Here is a 13832-nt window from a genome sequence, read left to right as displayed (position 1 = left end):
ATATGATGAAAAAAAAGTTTTCTAAAACCTTTTTACCCTTTAAACTAATATCATGTCACAGACACCAGTTACGAAATGTGTTATAAAGTTTTGTTATCTCAATATGTTGATCTCCTGATGTTCCACTTATTCACATCTTAAGATCATCTACAAATCTAGACACCCATGTACAGCCATATAACTTAATACTGGAAAAAGACAATATTAAAAAGGGGACATGTCCCACTCATAATACTTAACCTCAGATAATTCCTATTGTGCATATCCCTAAGCCAAATTGTAGCCATGATATGATATGATTATATAATCCAAACTTTTCCTGTGTCAGATTGTTTCTAAAACAAGGGAATGTATTAAATTCCTTTCTGAGATTAAGTTATATAACAACAGGAGGATGTTCTTTGTCTATTCGCTAAGTAAAGATTGCATATCTGTGGATACTCACCACATTTCTGAAGCATATTTTGTTTCTATTGCTTACTAGATTTTTTCTGCTTAATACTGCAACACCTTCCTCTCTTCCACTGTATCTGCGGGAAATGATTTAAGACAAATCTGAATTAACATACATGTACCCACGATTCAGTGATAATCATGTTATCTAAATAACATTAAAAAACAATAAGCTTAATTAACTTAATAATATAAGTAAATAACTTAATAATATAAGTAAATAATCCTTCAGTAAGTATAAGATCTCGCAATTGTTTTTCTTAAACTGCTTGTATTATTAGAGTTCTAGTGGTATGTACATGGTTCATATGGCATGTGTCTCAAATTAAGTTTGTCAAAAACAATTTGTTCTTTAAAAACATGCTCTGAGGAACTCAGAGAACTTCTATTCTAAACATTCTGCCTTTATATACAAAGATGAAGTCTATACTTGTTAAAAATCACAAGTTATGACTCTGCGGTATCTTAGATTTATATTATTGGTACTCTTTACCTTCTGCTTTAAGCGGTAAGTTGTTATGGTCGCATACTTTTTGCTGTAATACATTGGATAGTTTTGTGAGTAGAAAATTGAGAGAATTCATGTCTTTCTTTCTCAGTAAATTATGTATTGCAATTGTAGTGCATTTTAGTTTCAGTAGTACTCCATCATGAAAATCATTTACTTCAGCTTTGTGTTACTAATAACCCAGCCCTGGGTTTGAGCCCCTTCATTTCCATTTTCATTCTAAATGACACAAATCACTTTAGATGAATGAAGTATAAAAAAGAAGTTTGCGTGTGTATTTAGATGCTTGTATAGTGGGATGAAAGGGAGAGTTTTAATAAATGAAAGTCACTGTAATACTTTTAATGAGGTGAAGACATCAGGAATACCCCTTGCTTCTTCTTTGTAGAAAGAATATATGTATACATTTGTTAGGACTTTAGCAGACATGGCGGTTGTGAAGTCAATGTATATGTTGGAAAAGAAGTACCAAAATTTGCGGCATATGTTTTTTATAGTGATATTCTTTTTATTAATGTCTTCAATAACTGCTTCCATTTACAATGTCACAAGTTGCAGTCTTAAAATCTTCATATATACATAACATCTACATATACATTTCACTTCTTCATTAGTCCCAAGTTCCCTTCATCTACACCATCCCTATTGCATCATATCAAGCATGATGAAAGGTTATGTCATATGTGAATGATATTTTTGTACTGATTAAAAATCAAAAGGATTTGGTGAGAATGCTGACAGCATGTGTGGTAAATGGGAAGGAATGAGTTGACACTTTGTTTCCATAATTAATCTGCCAGCATCCAAGCTTATGTGCATTACAACATTGGCAAAAATATGTCAGTTTATGTTTTCTTTGCAGTTGAGGACATCACTGCTGTATAATAAATCAAAGCAATACCACCCACACATACTACTACTGAGGACTGTCTCCTGTATTCATGCGTGTGTGTGTGTGTGTGTGTGTGCGTGTGTGTGTGTGTGTGTGTGTGTGTGTGTGTGTGTGTGTGTGTGTGTGTGTGTGTGTGTGTGTGTGTGTGTGTGTGTGTGTGTGTGTGTGTGTGTGTGTGTGTGTGTGTGTGTGTGTGTGTGTGTGTGTGTTTGTGTGTGTGTCTGTGTGCATGTGATTGTGTGAAGTTCCTTTTCACTCAACCTTTTAATGGGGAGGGAGGACTAGAATAGGGCAACAGAATGCTACACCACTGGAAAGGAGTTTAGTGCGCTTCAACTGGCTTATACAAGGATAGTTATGTACAGCATATTCACAGAGTTCTATGTAGGTGTTCATATATTCATATATTGCCTGATTGAAGCTTAGTACTGCACAGTATATTCATTGTGCTACCTGTAGATGTCCTATCCTTCAGGTATGCAGGTCTCTCTTGTTGCATTTCAGAAACCTAGTCAGGCACAGAATACTCAAGTTGCTGAAATACTTTGTCGAATTGTACTGTGCAATTGTTATTGTAGATTATTTATGTATTGTTATAACTGCTTATTGTGTGATGCATTCTTAAATTGTATCTCTGTTACGTGCATAATTACAATGTCTGCTTGCTTATTATTTTCCTTAAGGGTAATGGTCGAAATGTGTTATGTACCAATCCACCCATCCAGTCAACAAATAAACAAACAAAAAATAAATACATATGTAGTACATATATACATAAATAAACAACTTTGTATGTCCTAATTACAGTGTAAACCAAAGGTCCAGCACACTAGTAAATTGTCACTAATCAAATGTGGCTCAGAGGATTATACTTTGGATATTCCAGTTATGGCCACAGTTACGTACCCCAAATGCTTGGGTTATTTGTGGGCACAAACTGGGAAGATACAATGAATACAAACCTCTGCAACTTAATCTTGAAGGTAATGGAGAGTTATCTACCTAAAACAGTGATGTTTTTCATATGCTGGCATGTAAAAGTCAAGCATTACAGGTGATGTTCTAAAGACATGCTTCTGGAGCATTTCTCACCGGGTCTCCGCTGAAAACAGGATCTGTGTAACCTAGTCGGACTTTCCCGGTCAACAAATGTTAAATAAAAATGTTAAATAAATAAAAATAAATAAATAAATGTTAATGCCTCATATTTTATACGTAATGAGAAATTTGCTCATTCCAGCTGATCACCCTACCCTTGCCCATTTACAAACATTAGTTAATATAGCTGTGACCAGATGGCTTAGTGGTTAAGGTCTTCGCCTCCCATGCACAAGGCTTGATCCTGACCTCCAACCAATGCCTGTTTGGAGTTTGTATGTTTTCCCTCTGCCCCCGTGGGGTTTCTCCCATGTCTGAAAAACATGCTGAGTCTTTCTGTCTCAAACTCACCAATGAATGGAGCTGTTGGCAGCAGCACAGACTCTACATGGTGCCCTATGGGGGAAGAGTTGTACAGACCGGGCATCTACTGTGGTGAGCAGTATCCTCAAGATAGGAGAACACGGATCACAGACTGACTGCCATGGCAGGGCTAGCCATTCAATGGTGTAAAATATGGCTCTAGGTGATTCAGTCATGTTGACTAATCTTGCCAAAAGCTAGACGTAAAACTAACCAACTTGCCAAACATGAACTAAGAATTGCTGTGCTTAATGTAGGTTCACTGACAGGACGCAGCTTGGAAGTGGATGACATGATGATACGGAGGAGGCTGGACATCCTATGTATCCAAGAGATGAGATAGAAGGGCAGTCCAGCAAAGCCACTTGGCTTAGGATCCAGAGTCTACTACTCAGGCAGGCTAGAAATGTTGTAGGAACGGCAGACTCGTGGCAGTAATGATAAGGCAGTATTCATAAGCTCAGCCTATGCCCCACAACAGGGGTGTGATAGTGAGAAAAAAAGTGCATTCAGACAGCAGTTGCAGGACCTACTAGATAAAGCAGGACAACATGAATTGGTGTTGATAATGGGTGACTTAAATGCACATATCGGGACAGACAGAAGAGGATATGAGGACTGCCTGGGTCCACATGGGTGGGACTAAAGAAGTAGAAGCCATTCTAGACTTCTGTCTGGCAAATGGCTTTGTAGTAGACAACACATGATTCAGAAAGAGAAAAGGCACTGGGGTAGAATCCATGAGTGTAAAGTCAGTCATCATCAGTGAAACAGTCGGCCCACAGCATATGCCACTAGTTGCCACAATCAGCTGCAAGCTGTGGTCAGAGAAGGCTCTAAGGTCAACAGAGACCAGGCTGAAGACCTGGAAGTTGACTGGAGAGAAAGTATAACAGTTCAAGGAATTACTCAGGGCGCTAGCACCCCAGGAGGAGGAAATAGGTGGAGTTGAATAAGAATGGCAATGGCTAAAAACAGCATGCATTAGAACTACAGAAAAGATATGTAGCCGAGCCAAGAAGGAGTGCAGGAAGAAGTTGGAGATAGAAAGGAATGACCAGGCTAGGAAGGCCTACTGGTTGGCTAACAAAGAAGCTAATAAAGAAGTTGCAATAGCAAAGAATAGGGCATTGGAGGCATTGCGCCAACTTCTGGAAAGTGAGGGGCACAAAGAAACTATATCAGGTTGCAAGGCAAAGACAGAAAGATAAAGAAAATAGTCAGACACCCTTCATAGGGGATGCCAGCAACAATCTGCTCTCCAGTCCAGAGGACTTCAAAGGCAGATGGAAGGAGTATTTCCAGCAGCTTCTGGATGAACAACCCCCCACAGAAGCCGTACTGATCCAGAAACAGTCTATGATGAAAGAAGAAGAGTCCACCATAGAAGAAGCAAGAACAGCACAAAGGAAGATGAAGTCAGGGAAAGCAGCAGGCTCAGATGAGGTCATAGCAGATATGATAAAGATGCTGTGTGAAATATGGGAGAAATGGCTCTGGAGGGTACTATTAGCAGAGTGGAGAGAAAGGCGTATCCCAGGTGACTGGAGAATAAGCATACTCATGCCAGTGTGCAAGAACAAATGGGCCAGCCACAACTGTGGGCAGTATGGAGGCATCAAATTCCTATCACATTGCATGAAAGTTCTGGAGAGGGTGATTGATAAACGGATATGCAGAGTAGTAGAATGTAAGATGGGAGATGAACAGTTCGGATTCAGATTAGGATGCAGCACAATTGACCTGATGTTTGCATTGAGACAGATACTTGAGAAGAAGGTAGAGTTGAGGAGGGAGTCCAACTGGGCACTCCTAGACATGGAGAAAGCATATGTCAAGGTCCCAAGAATGCTGATCTGGGCAGCACTGTGGCGGTTTGAAGTTCCAGAAACATTGATAAAATTAGTGCAGGCTATGTACAAGGACCCAATGACTCAAGTACGAACAGTCTTCAGCCTCACAGAGGGGTTCCCAGTGGGAGTGGGTGTACATCAGGGTTCAGCTTTGAGCCCACTGCTGTTCATACTGGTGATGGATTACATTAGCAAACAGGTTGGAGGGGATGGATCAATAAAGCTGCTGTATGCAGACAATGTGGCAGTACAGGCAGACTCTGAGCTAGAACTTCAGCAAAGGATAGGAGAATGGAATGCAAATCTGAAGGCACATGGGATGAAACTAAGCACAGATAAGACAGTGGTAATGGCAGCAGATTGGGGAAATCAGAAGAAGCTGAGAATAGAGATAGAAGGGAATACAGTGGAACAGGTAAACAGCTTCAAGTATCTGGGAGGGGTAGTTGAGGAGTAGGGTAGTCTGAATGAAGAGATCAAAGCTAGAATCAGAGGGGCTGCCGCCAACTGGCATAGAGTATCAGGTGTAGTCTATGACAGAAGAATGCCAAAGAAGCTGAAAAGAAGGGTGATCAAGACAGTGGAGTGACCAGTACTGCTGCATGGTACAGAAACCTGGGCAGTAAAGGCAGAACAGTTGAAGAAGCTAGAGGTGATGGAAAGGAAGTGCCTGAGAAAGGTGGTAGGATGCACAATGTGGGACAGACGAAGAAATGAGGACATAAGAGCAGAAGCCAAAGTAGCTCCAATTGCAGAAAAAAATCAAAGAAAACAGATTATGGTGGATTGGGCACATGTATAGAAAAGCAGAAGACAATCTGGTGAGGAATATTTAGGACAGACAGGAAGAAGTTAAGAGGAAGCGAGGACATCCAGCCAAGAGGTGGATGGATTGTGTGAAAGAAGATCTGCAACAGTCAGGCATGACTGTTGAAGAAGGCAGGAGTGTGGCACTGAATCGACAGAGTTGATGACAGTTCACACAAAACCCCAACCCCATGTAGAAAAATGGAAAAAAGGGGGCTGATGATGATGATGATGAGTTAATATAGCTATCCTGGGAAAGTCTGCAAGGTGGGTATCTCTTAGAATAGTTTATATTCCATTCCAGGTATGTAACAGCTTTTAAACTGGACCAGCTATGGAGGCACAGTAACAATGCATGGAAGCCAGAGACATCCACGTTTAACAGGTCTGGGGAAAGTTGGCTGTTACTACCACAAGAATGGCTGTTACAGCTTTGCACCAATTGCACCAAGCTGGATAATTTATTATGGGGTAGAGAACCTACAAACAAAATATGGTAGCACCCAAAACGTATAGCTAATGCAACTGTGTGAACAGCTCAGTGTTGGTCTAGTAGGGGTATTACAAACTGGGGCTAACTCCAAATAGTGGTAAAAAATGAAGCATACACTTTCAAGAGCATCTCAGTAATATGAATGGAGTTTCAACTTAGGGCACAAAAGGGGTTTACTTATCTATAGTTACGTCAAATTTGGACTATGCCTATAGAAAAGGCAGTGAGAAATCAAAAGGTGATACCTTGGACTAAGTGGTCTAACATTAGGAAAGGTGAGGAATATATATAAGGATATATGAGAGACAAAGCTAGAGTAGTTCCAAGTCTGTTAGCAAGGAGATGGGTGGCACGGTCAAGAAAGCCTCCCCCCTCTTGAATGAAAAATAATCATCTAAGATTTGGTGGACCCCTGTTAAATTAAATAGGTGGCTGTGCTATAAGGATGAGCAGATGCATTTTATTTACAGATGGTATCTCACATAGGCAGTTCAGTTAGGGACATAAACACACAGATGGTTGTTGGAGATATAATGCTCTTGGAGTGGATAATCTTTATATAATCTGGACTGCCCTCTGGTTAAAGGCGACTGGGAGTACCTCATATGTCTGCACAGGAAGGCCTAGTGAGTCAATCTGGGTATGGACCAGACATTCTGGCTTTTCATATTAAGGAATTTAAGTACCATATTCAATGCACCTATCCTGAAAGAAGGCTAGGTCTTGGCAAGTGTTGTCAAGTTAATATATGTGGAAGAATGGAACTCCAAAAAAGAATTGGCAGAGAGACATGTGAAACAGTTTATACACTTATACTTGGGGTATATTTTGTAATCCTTTAAAAGTGCAAAATACCAAGCTGCTGACTGAAACCCTTTTTTGAAAAGTTAAATAGTGTTGCTGTCATTTGATATAACATTTTCTGATTTGTTGCAATATTATGGAAGAAACGTCATTATCTATGTCCTTACATTCACTGCTGCAGTATTCTTAAACAAATGGGATTCCCTGCTCTGGAAGCCTGAATATCCGGCCAGTCTACCAAAGATTACTTGTTTCTTTTTTGAAAGGTACACTGAATGTCACCTAAATGCTCCTTGCATAGCATAAGACATAAAAGTGACGTTCAGGCCTACCATAATCAGAACTTCTTTGCCACCAGTTCTGAACATATCCTTTCACTGTCAGTCTGTTTGCCTGTGTCCATTTCTGCCAGTTGAATGCATTTTCATTCTCCAGTGACTACCTACACCTGCTTACTGACTTCTTTTCAGTTTCAGATAAGTGCACTGTTGGGGATTTTTTTTCTTGTTTTCTTTTTTGGTGCTCCTTGAGGTTAATGTCATCCAGGAAGGGTAAATTCCAGTGTGAGAGACAGATTCCCCATAAAGACTGCCACGATAAGTCTTTTTAGCCTAGGAGCTTCTCATGATCATATGTCCTGTTCTATTTTGTCAGGTGTTTGTTCTGAAAACCCTTTGCAGTGGACTTTCTTTCCTTTCCTTGTATCTTGAGAACCAGCATCTTAAGCTTCTCAATAAACATACAATGGAAGGAATCTCCCACCCTGAGGGTCAGCCATTAGGGAAAAAGAAGGTGAAAAAGGTATGATTGGAATCTTAAATCATCCAGTCTCTGCCAGATGTTTCTCCTGAAGACTTTATAAACCTGGAGGCTTGCCCGGCTGTGTTGTCAGATTACCTTACGACAACCATGCCAGAGGCCTGTAAGGGTCCAGCTGGCAGCACGTCTGAAGCGGCTTTGTGGGCATCTGTCTTGGATGTTCAGAGGAACCACAGTTGATTTTTTCTGAGGGGTCTAGGTGAGTACTTCAGTCTTTAGTTGGGGAAGAAGCATACCTCTCAACCTCTTAGTGCAAGAAATCTGGACAAAGCCTGACATAATAGGGTGACAAAAGCCCAAAAATAGGGACACATATTAAATATTGCTCTTTTAAACTTAGAAAGTTGCTAGAATAACAGGATTTGTGTTAGCATGAATTTTGTGGAGGATATGAAGTCTGAAAATCAAAGGCATGTCATTATTTAGTGAGTTTAATCCTTAGGTCATCCCAGTGATTTGTCAAGAAAAGAAACAATTTTTATAAGGAACAGACCAAAAATATGAGGCAAAAATCTGGGCATTCTGCAAAACTCTGTACAGTTGAGAGGTTTGGGAAGAAGTTCCTACTTCGGTTCTCAACAGCTGTCCTGGGTCTGAGCGTTCTCAATTTTTGTAGGGGAAGTTCCCTTAAAAACTAAACAAAAAATTAAACATGTTTCTTCTGCTCCTAGGGATCCACAAAATGAGTAGCAGGCCTTCATTCCGGGGTTGAGTAGTAGGACTGCACTCAGGGTTTATTTACCACTTTAATGTCATTAAAACCTCCTTAGGGGGTTTTGATTCCTGGCTGCTCCTCTTTGGTCCTCCACTCCCCTTAAAAGGCCTAGAGAACAGGATTCTTCTGAGGATGAGTCAGATTCTGATAACGAATCCTTGACTTATTCTACTCACATTCCTTTTCCTTTGGACTTTGTGTCAGAGGAGGAGGAGGAATCTATTAGTCCAGATGTTCCTTTTGAGGAAATTTCCTCTGGGGACACACCCTCTAGGATGATAGATCTTTTTAAGAGGGATTGTGCTAAGGTCTCTGATATCCATAAGAGGTACTATGAGTTGCTGCAGTTTGAATCTCCTAAACCTGCCACTATTACTCCTGTTTTTGCTGCTTTGCTGGATGCTTTTTCCAATGCATCTCAGGTGCCTGATTCCCTGCCTTCTGCTCCTAAGAAGTTGGACAGGTTTTATTGAGTACTTGAGGATTATTCTTTCCTATATAAATGTCCTGCTGCTGAACCCTCTGTAGTGTCTGTAGCTTCTGATAAACTGTCTCAATTCTTCCTTCGTCCATTATTGCCTTCTGACAAGGACAGCAGAACTATGAAAAAAATGGGTAAGAAGGTTTATACTTCTGCTACCCTAGCTTTTATGGCTATTACTTATCAGACCCATATGTCTAGGATTGTGTTGGCTCTTTTTTCAGGCCTGTCAACTTATTTCTGATTTTTCAGACTCTGAAGGTAACATTTCTGTTCTTTCCTTGCTAGGAACTTCTTCTCTAGTCATTTGTCATTCTATTAAATGTAGTTATGATGCAGCAGATAACTCTTCTAGGGCTGCTGTTTTTGGTTCAGTGATAAGGTGATATTTCTGGCTTAGGCTTCAACCTCTACCTGATGATGTTAAAGCTAAGTTGATGGATTCTCCTTTGGATTCTAAACTTTTGTTTGGGAAAGCTGCTGCTGGTTTGTTCAATTCCCTTCAGGATAAGAATAAGGCCTTATAGCAGCTTAAACATGTGTTTGTTTCTCCTGTGCCTAACTTTCAGAGAAACTACCCTGATAAACCTGCCTTTGTTCATATGCAATCCCACCCTTCTACTAAAGCTAGGAAGAGTGGCAAACGGAATCCTACTGCTAAGGCTACTCAGTTTTCAGGGACTCTGAAGTCTTCCTTTCCAGACAAACCCGGTGCTGTGTGACTATTTGTCTCTTCCCAGCCACATTCCTCTTTCTCTTCACCTTTTTCTTTCTCTTCCTGTATGGCTTCAGATCACTCAGGATTCTTGGGTTCTGTCGATCATTCGTCAGGGGGGACTTCATGGTGTGGAAATCCCATGTTCCTTTTATGGTCATTCCTTAGCCTCCTCAGGAACAACTTTCCTTTTTCCAAGAGGTTCTTCAAAATCTCTCGACTCAGGGTACTATTCAAGAGATGCCTGTGTCCCAAAGGGGGAAAGGGTTCTACTCCAAACTGTTTCTAGTACCCAGAAAAGAAGGCATTTGGGGACCTATTCTATACCTCTCTCATCTAAACACTTTTCTAAAAGTGTCTTCCTTTCAGATGTTGTCCCTTCATATTTTGTTTCCTCTCTCACTCTCTCAGGTCTATTTGGTGTCTCTGGATCTCAAGGATGCTTATCTCCATATTCCAATCCATCCTCTTTTCATGATATTTCTGCATTTCTTCTGGTGCTTCCTGGCATTGTCAGTTCTCTGCTTTGCCCTTTGGCCTTTCTACTGCCCCATGGGTGTTTACCAAATGCCTTGCTCCTGTGATTGCTTTTTGCAGGCTTTGAGGGATCCAAATATTCCCTTACTTTGATGACCTTTTGATTCAGGCGTCCCCTCCAGAGACCCTTTTGCAAAATCTTAATTTTGCCATTTCCCTTCTTCAGAGCCTGGGGTTCACAATAAATTTAAAAAAGTCTTCTCTGGCTATTTCTCAGGATCATGTTTTTCTGTTTGCAGGATTCAAACTGTAACAATGTTTGCATCCCTGCCCCCTCCAAAGGCCTTAACTCTCATTTCTTTCTTTCAAACTCTTCTTCCTTTGGCTTCCATTACCATCAGAGAGTTTGAGAGTACTGGGTTTTATGGCATCCACCATTCCGATGTTCCGTCTGGCCAAACTTCACATGAGAAAGTTTCAGTGGTTTCTTTAGTCAGTGTGGCTCCAACATGCATATCCTCTAGACTTTGTTATTCCTGTTGTTCCTTGTCTCAGACAGGAACTTCACTGGTGGATTCAGAAATTGTCTCTGAATCCAGGGATCCCTTTTCATCCTCCTCTTCTCTCTCAGGAATTGTTCACAAAAACTGAAGGTACAGGAGGTGTGGTATCCTCATTAGCAGAAGGAGCACATCAATGTTAAAGAGATAAGAGCTCTTCTGCTGGATCTTCAGGCCTTCCATCCTCTTTTCTCGCCAGGGCCTCTCAAGGTTTTTAAAGATGATACCACAGTGATGTGGTATATCAACACACAGGGAGGAAAGAGACTTTGTCTTCTTTGCCGACTGGCATGGGATCTTGTTGTCAAGTATCAAATGACTCTTCAGGCAGTTTATATCCCTTCCAGTCAGAACACTGTAGCAGTCATTCTGAGCAAGTCCTTAACTCAGTCCCATGAATGGATGCTTCAAAGGGATGTGCTTCTAGACATTATCCACCAGTGGGATACCCCTCCAGCTGATCTTTTTTGCCTCCCCCTCTGAACAGACAACTTCCTCTATTTTGTGCCAGAATCCCAGGTCCTCTGGAATGGAAGGTGGACGGCCTCTCTTTTTCTTGGAAGTGGATTTAGATTTTTTATTTTTATTTATTTAACATTTGTTTACCGGGAAAGTCCGACTTGGAACGAAGCCAATTTTCAGCAGAGGCCCAGGGAGAAACACTCGAGACGCATGTCTTTGTGATGTGGGAGGAAACTGGAGCACCCAGAGGAAACCCACACTAATGCAGGGAGGACATGCAGACTCCACACAAAAGGCACCCCAGCTGAGAATCGAAGTGGAGAACCTCTTGCTGTGAGGTGACAATGCAACCGATGCACTACTGCATCTTTATGCATTCCCTAACCTTCCTCTCATTCCAAATGTCCTTTTCAAAATTCAACAGAATGCTCTCAAAATCTTGTTGGTGACTCCCTTTTGGCAACAACAGCACTGTTTCCCTCTACTTCTGCATCTAGCCAGGGGCAATCATTACAAGTTACCTCACAGGGTGAATCTAATCACACAAGACAAGGGATATCTCATCCATCCCCACCTGTCCATGCTTCAACTGACACTGTTGGTGATTTTGATTCTTCACAGACACCTTTTTTTCTGAGGATGTGCTGCAAGTCCTGCTGGAGGCCAGGAAACCTACTACTAGAAAATCCTACTCATACAAATGAAAGAGGTTTTCTATTTAGTGTCTCTCTTGTAACCTCGACCCACTTACTGTGAATGTTCCTTTGGTTCTCTCTTATTTGTGTGAGTTGCTCAATGCTGATTTAGCCTATTCTTCTATTAAGGCCCACTTATCAGCTGTCTCTGCTTGTTTGCCCTTTTTCCCTCCTTTAGCTACTAAATTTGAGGTGAAAACATTTCTTAAAGGCGTCCTTAATATTAGACCTTCCAGGAAGCCTGTTCCTCCTCCCTGTGATCTTAATTTTGTTTTGGAGAAGTTGACTCAGGCTCCTTTTGATCCTGTTGCTTCAGCCTCCTTGCATCATTGTTCCAGGAAGACTGTTCTTTTGTTAGCTCTTACATCTGCCAGACAGGTATCTGAGTTGCATGCCCTTATGGCTTGTCCTCCTTTTTTGATCTTTCATGAGGACAGAGTGTCCTTGTGCAGTAACCCTTATTTTATGCCTGAGGTGGTTAATGAGCTATCACTTAATCTATTAATCTACCTATTTTTCCCCCAATCCGCAAGATGACAGTAAGAGGGTGCTGCATACTTTGGATGTACATAGACAACCCAGGGTTTATTTGGATAAGACTAAGACAATTAGAAAATCTGATCAGTTATCTGTTTCCTTTCATACTAGATCTTTGGGACTTGCTGTATCCAAGCAAAATATTTCTTCATGGATTTCTAAGGCTATTTCCTTTCATTACACTTTTCATGACAAGAGCCTTCCTTCTTCAGCTAATACTCATTTTACTAGAGCTGTTGCTTCTCCTGGTGCTATTTTCAGGGTTCCTATCAGATAGTCGAACTCCTGCAAGTTTGAACCTCATATGGTCAAGACCATAAGTTCGAATTTGCAGAAGTTCGAGCGTTTCAATGGAAATCTCCATAAGGGAAGGTTTTGTTTTGTTCAATGTGGTGCGATCTCGGAGTTGGTATATTTAAGTAGCGGGGGGTGTGGGTGGGTGCAGCCCCCCACATGAGGGGTGCAGGGGGGCTTGCTCCCCTGCTTATAACAGTTTATTTTGTTTTTTTTTTTGTTTTTTTTTGTTTTTTATCTATAGTCAAAGTTTTTTAACTTTGAACAGGATGGTTCGAACATTCCGTGTTCAAAGTTATTAAACTTTGACTATGTGATATAGACCCCTTTTTTCAAGGGCTTAGATTCTAATTCTATTCTTGAAGCAGCTACCTGGACTTCCTTGCATACCTTTACCAAGCACTGCAAGTTAGATGGTATCTCTAGAGCTAAAGCTGGTTTTGCTAGTGCCATTCTTCATGGCTTTTAGGGGACTCTTCTGCCCCTACCCCTCTCAAGTTTCCTGTTGCGCTTTGACACTTTCCCATTTGGTCAAGAATACTACAGCAGTGAATGTAAGGACATAGTGCAGTTGTGTAAAATCTTACCATAACAGTAGATGTCTTTGCCTTCACTGCTGCAGTACTTGCTCCCTCCCTCCATCCCCCTAGTATTTTGCCTTCCTGGATGTACAGATTACCTTTTGGGTTCCTTAGACTAGTGTTCCTACTGGGGCAATCAGTTCTAATTATGGTAGGCCTGAACGTCACCTTTATGCTCTATGCTATGTAAGCATTGTTTAGGTGACATTTGGCGTACCTTCTGAA

Source organism: Protopterus annectens, chromosome 2.part0 (assembly GCF_019279795.1).
Source record: "Protopterus annectens isolate FY-2018-M chromosome 2.part0, PAN1.0, whole genome shotgun sequence".
NCBI lineage: Eukaryota > Metazoa > Chordata > Ceratodontiformes > Protopteridae > Protopterus > Protopterus annectens.
This window is presented reverse-complemented; position numbering follows the sequence as displayed.